Below are 6,918 nucleotides of genomic sequence, written 5' to 3'. Positions count from 1 at the left end.
TAAAAGGAAGGGAAGCATGTTCTGAAGGAGACGAAATAACATGTCCAGCATGACGTTTTGAGGATGCTTTTCAGTCTAGTGGTGAGAGCATCTTCCCCTGATTAGAACTTAGGCTTAATACTGTTGCCGCCCCAAATTTGCCTCCTATTTGACTGCTATCACACGAGGACAGCATGTGGCCAATGACCTTGTGAACTTGCTCCGGTCAACACAAATGATGCAATGCCCGCCCGGCAGAGGCCACGGTGGCCATCACGGACAAGTGTTTACTCTTGGCCGTTCGTCAGGGCGTTGTTATTGGCGTTGTTATTGCTCCACAGTCCGCTAGAATGTTCCATGCACATGGGCAACAGCTGGGTCTCTCACCCTGCAATTAGGAGACATTTTGATATGGGAGGAAGTGTAAATATAAAGAAAGTAGGTACAAAATTGCAGTCTAGATTTTCTCGAACTTCTCTGTACCCCCCCCCCCCCCTCCCCTCCCCCAGTTGTGATAGGAGAGGGTGGTGGTGGCTGGTGGGTTGAAAGAGGCCAAACTGGTACTATGGTGGAGTGAGTATGATGTGTGCAGCGAATTATGAAGTATTTTGTTGTTACATTTTGCAGACAGATGAATAAACCTATGAAATGTAAACATGGAAAATAAATTGATCACAACAAATCCACCAATTTCCAGATGTCAACAACTTAATTTCTAGATTGGATTCATTCAAGGCCACAGATGCGTGCATTTGTTTTTGTGTAGTTGTCCGTTTTTTGACCACTACACAATAATACAGTCTTGCATGTGTTCCCACATACAGTATATGCACACATTCACACACACTCACATGTAAACACTGCATGCGTATATGTGTACGTGGTGTACACATGCCCTCATAAATGTACATTTATGAACCTTTACAATATGCACACACTCACACACACACTCATACTATACACTTGCAAAACACATGAAAACACTCATATGCACTTTTTCCGAGCACACAAACACTGCATTTACACTCAATCTGCGTCCCATGTAAATACTTTGACACACTCATCTTTCCAAGGCCATGCAAACACACACACACACACACACACACACACACACACACACACACACACACACATACACACACACACACACACACACACACACACACAGCTCTTTGGAGCTCGTTGCCTGCCTGATCAGATGGTAAACATTGCGTAGCGGAAGCCCAGGAACACTCTATCAGCGGCGTATCTGCGGCTGTGTTTGCCCTGCCTGCCTTATCTGTCACATGAATGCCCCTGGCACATAAACACAGCGCCAGAGCTCGCAACGCATTGTGGGATACCAGCTGACGCCACGTGAAATCCTTGCCAGGGAAGCTTGACATGTGCCACATCAACAGTCAACAAAACATATCTTCTGTGTGTGCACACACATGCGCCCAGTGATAGATGTACCTCAGTTTGTTTATTATCCCTATTTCCTATTAGCAAAGGGAACACACATTGTTCCGAGTGACTCTGTGTGTGTGTGTGTGTGTGTGTGTGTGTGTGTGTGTGTGTGTGTGTGTGTGTGTGTGTGTGTGTGTGTGTGTGTGTGCGTGCGTGTGTGCGCGTGCGTGCGTGCGTCGGCCACTTTGCTGTGAAGACGACGGCACTTTCTCCCCTCGGCAGTGGCAATCTCTTGGTTTACAAGAGGGATCTCTGCGGTCGAGCTCTCCTCTCCGTGTCCTCCCTTCTCCCCCCCCCCCCACCCCCCATCCCCGTGTCTCTGGGAGCCCCAATGGAAAACAGACCTGGTGGCAAATCAAAACATCCTCTGTGGAATTAAACATATCACAGGGGGAATAAACAAGAGGGTCTCCTGTGCCCCCTCCCTTCTCCCCCCCACTACCCCCCCAGGGAACCACACTGGGACAAGACACGCTGATTTGGAGTGATGATACCGCCTCGCTGGAGCCTCAGTGTAGCCAGCCCAGAGAGCTGGGATTGGCTGGGAGTGGGGAAGGGTTGCGGCGGTGGTGGTGGTGGTGGTGGTGCTCATGGCAGGGTGGGGTTGGGGTTATGGTTGGGGGGGGGGGGGGGTATAGAGGTTGGGGCTGAGGTGGGTAACAAGCCCTGAAACCCTCGCTTGTTTTCCTGTGAATGACAAGGCCCCAGCGTAACTATCAGTAAATAAAAAGTGGCTGTAAAATTAACTACAAGACAGGTCCAACAGGAATCCCCCGCGGCACTTCCTCCCTCAAGCCCATAAACAGCTCCAAACAAGCCAGGCTGGCTCCACCGTGTATCCCACGGCGACCGGCTGGGGTCACGCCGGCTCCAGCTGCCTGGGTCTTGCTGAGACGGGGAAGGGCTGGGGGCGGCTGGGGGCGGAAGGGCAGTCTGACCGCTAATGCTAACTGCTAACCTTAGCCGTGACCTCTATTTACCTTAAATCACAGGCCCAAAAACTTCATTATGTGACTAGTCCTGTTGCTCTTTTATACCGGTCTATTCCACCACTTAATTATACAACCCACAAGTTACACAATACCAATAGCCTGGGACAGTGGAAAGAGTGACAGGAGGAAAACATGGCCGAACACGCTGATTGAAGTGCGCATCTCTCTAACGCTATCCATGGAATATTGATTTAAGTAGTTAAAATTAAACAAAATATTTCAGTTACACTGGCAAATGCGATAGAGGATTTTGAACACTTTATTGATCAATATTATTTCGACATGTCTACTAAACAAGAGCCAAAAAGAATCAGAGCAGAATTGTCAAGTGCGAGTGAGCCAGAATATGAGACTGCTGGATTAACCAAGGCGGACCGCGCAATGCTAGAAGCCATGCATGAACAGATCAAACAATTAAAAAAGCTGGATCTCCTGCACGACATGATAAAAGATATAGCTGAACTCAAGACGGCTGTGGATTTTACAAACAAATTAATAGAGGATCTAAAAGAAGAAAACACAGTCTTGAAATCGACAGTGAACGAGCTGAATAAAGAAGTGGAGAAGCTTTCAAGCGACAACAAACAAATGAAAGCAGAAATGCTGGATCTTCATTGCAGAAGTATGAGAAAAAACATCGTGATAATGGGAATAAATGAAGAAGAGGTCGAAGATTATTCCGCGACAGAAAACCTGGTCAAAACATTCATGGAAAATGATCTTAAAATGTCGGAAGAACAGGCGGCGAAGGCCACGATTGAAAGAGCGCACCGGCTAGGCCGCACAAAGGATCCAAACAAATCACGGCCTATTGTAGTGAGTTTTCTAAATTACAAAGCGAAGATGGACGTACTGGGACGAGGAAGGAATTTAAAAGATACGCAGTTTTCAATGTTTGAACAATATCCAAGAGAAATTGTGGAAAGGAGACGCATACTCTACCCAATTATGAAGAAAAAAAGAGAGCAGAAAATCAAAGCGCGACTAACTATGGACAAGCTTTACGTAAATAATCAGCTGTACAAGGACTCAAAAATCACCCCGTGGTTGTGAGTAAAGACGTACCTTTGAAACTTTGATGTGATTGGTGGATTAAAGCGATGAAATGGATATTCCAGCGGACATTCTGGGCCTATTCTTGTTTGCGGTAGAGAGGTTTGATTTGTATTTTGCGTTTCGTTTTCATAGTATGAATTTAGTCAGAAATGAAAAATCACATTGGATACATGGTGGAGTGATGAGAGACTATTTTGTTTGAGTTATGTCAATGTGTTCTTGTTTCGTTTTTATGTTAATACTGCTATGTGTTTGGTTACTTTTCCTCCTTGATCTTGGGCTCAGTTCAAAGAGGAGTAAGGTTAAGGGGGAAACAGGGTGGGAGGGGTGGATGATCTGGATAAGGAAAGTTTCTAGGAATGAGATAATGGGAAGACAGCTTGCTAGTAAGGGTACACAAGAGGGGAAGTATTGTTGTGTTGTGAGGAAAGGGGATAGTGGGGAATGTTGGTTGTGTGTATGGAAGGGGAGGTATGGATATGTCCAGAGGCAAAGGGAAAATGAGGATGGATTTGAGTGGATAAGGAGACAACTTATATTTTATTTAATGTTGGGTATGACCGTTAGATCCAAAAATGGGAATTGATGAGCTCCAAATAGCTAGTTATAATGTAAATGGGTTGGCAAATAAGAAAAAGAGACTACAAATATTTACATGGCTTAAAGAAAAAAAATACTCTATGATTTGTTTACAAGAAACACACTCAGTGCCTGCAGATGAATATCTCTGGAAAGAAGAATGGGGTGGCTCAGTTTTGTTTTCCCATGGTCTCAAAAATACAAGAGGTGTGATGATCTTATTTAAGAAACATTTCGATATTAAAATAGAGAGCATAGAATTACATTCTCAAGGAAGGTGGATCATTGTGAAATTTATTATTGAAGACAAAGAGATTTGTCTGGTCAATCTTTATGGACCCAACAGTGATGAACCCTGCTTTTTTGAAAACATCAATAATGTCATAAATGACATTAAGTTTGTAAGTGACTATTATATAATGGTTGGAGACTATAATATAGTCCAAAACAGTAAAATAGATCGCAAAGGGACAAATATAACTAATTATCACCCACAAGCACATAAAGAGATTAGAACAATAATGGATGAGAAAGACCTGGTCGATATATGGAGGTTAAGAAATCCCAAGCTTCTGAGATATACATGGAGAAGGCAAAACCAAGCCAGCCGCATAGATTACTTTCTTACTTCTTTTTCACTGGTATCTACAGTTAGACAAGTAAAGATTGAGGATAAAATGAGATCTGATCATCAATTAATATCACTGCATCTTGAAATGACAGAACACCCAAGAGGCAGGGGGTACTGGAAATTCAACCAAAAACTGCTAGAAGATCGGATATTGGTTGAAAAGACATCAGAATTTATAAGGGAGTTCTTTTCATATAATGTAGGTTCAGCCAACCCACATGCTGTTTGGGAAGCCTTTAAATGTGCCTTTAGGGGGCATACAATTAAAATGGCGTCATACAGACAGAAGCAAATATTATTAAAAGAACAGAAAATCAGAAAAGAGATTGAAATACTGACAACATATGTGGAGAATCAAGTTGCTGCCCAAGACATACTAGATGAACTTGAACAAAAACAAAATGAGTTTGAACAACTAATACATGAGAAGACTGACATTTCATATTGTAAATCAAAAGCCAAATGGATGGAAAAGGGGGAAAGGTGCAATAAGTTTTTTTTAAATTTACAAAAAAGAAATAGTTCTAAGAAGAATATAAATAGACTTAAGACAAATGATGGGAATACATTAAGTACACCAGAAGAAATAATGAATGAAATAGAACTCTACTATACAGAAATGTATTCAGATAAAGATCAGGAAGAGGGTAGAGAAGATCTATTCTTCCCCTATAACCATGTGAAATTAACCGAGGTGCAAAAGCAGTCATGTGAGGGCCTAATAACGGAAGACGAGCTTTACTCTTCAATCATGTCTTTTAAAAAAGGGAAAACACCTGGCTTAGATGGTATCTCAATTGAAGTGTATCAAGTTTTTTATGAACACTTGAAAAAACCTCTAATGGACTGTTTAAATTTCTCATATGAGCAAGGTACACTTACAGGTACGCAAAGAGAAAGTGCAATCTCCCTGTTGCTAAAACAAGAACCAAGTGGCAAATATAAGGACCCTGTTCACTTAAGTAATTGGAGACCCCTTACATTACAGGGCTATGACTCCAAGATTCTAGCTAAATGTGAATTTACTACGACGTCACAATACCATAATTTAAACGAAAAATTCTTCCGGGTGGCTAAAGCGAAGCGTTCTCACTATTAAACAAGCATTTCCATATAATTTAACCAGGCTTGGGAGGTTGAGAAAACGTAGTAAATGGTTTAAATGAATTATGTTCTTGATGCTGGGTGCTTTGTGATGTTTGCAGCACTAGGGGGATATACCTTTAAGAACACGGGGGAGTTATGGGATAGAAAACAGAACAGGCAGGAAAGCGGGAAGCTAGAGGGTGATTATGCACGTTATGCATGAACATAATAAATATGCCGGAGTTACACAGCTATTTGCGAAACGTTGTTGTCATCTGTGAGAGCCAGGACAGGATTATTACATGTGTCCTCCTAACCAGACACGATGAAAGCCAACATCATAAAATCCTAATCGGAGTGTCCTGACTGCAGGCATGCAATGCAACATTTTGAGATAACTTTTGTCGGACGCCCAGTTTCTCTTTCTGAGTTGGGACAAGATTCAGATCGCCAACAGGTAAACTGATTTAAGAACAGACGTGGTGAAAATTCAGACAGATGAGGGAATAAACTCTAGACCGTATGAATGCTGTAGCCTACCTTTGTCATGTAATATGTAAAGGAGCCAGCCCCAGCCTACCATTGAGTAGTTATTGAGTCACTGTTGTTTTGACTCACAATGTGTTAGGCTATGATGGATGGTTTGTTTCCCTGTCATCCAATTAAAAAGGCCACTATCGTTTTCTGTCGCTCGGATCGGATGTCAGTGACCTTTTTTGACGGTGAAATATGGATATGTCGCTGTAGCCTAGCGCTACTCCGCTAGGCATTCACTCAAACTTCTAGCGGTAACGATGAAACCAATGTGGTACACACATCAATCATCCATCAGCGGTAGCCTGCAACGATGTTTTTGTACAGTTCTCCCTATGTATTTTGCACTTACAGTAGCTGCTAGCCTACGTTGACACTGTTGAACAGCAAGCAGACTCGCCAGGACAATGAGCGCCTTATGACTTTAGACAGGTGAAATTGACGAGTGACAGCTAAACAGAAAGATATACTTAGTCGGTAATCGTTTAAGATAGCGTATTGGCTATGACTTGCTGTACGAGAGACTAACTCAAACAATGTGCATTAGGTTAAGCACGCTATTTCAGTGTGGCAGATAACGTGAACTTGAAGACTAATACATCGACACAGTTT

The sequence above is a fragment of the Sardina pilchardus genome, chromosome 5 (assembly GCF_963854185.1).
Source record: "Sardina pilchardus chromosome 5, fSarPil1.1, whole genome shotgun sequence".
Classification (NCBI taxonomy): Eukaryota; Metazoa; Chordata; class Actinopteri; order Clupeiformes; family Clupeidae; genus Sardina; species Sardina pilchardus.
This window is presented reverse-complemented; position numbering follows the sequence as displayed.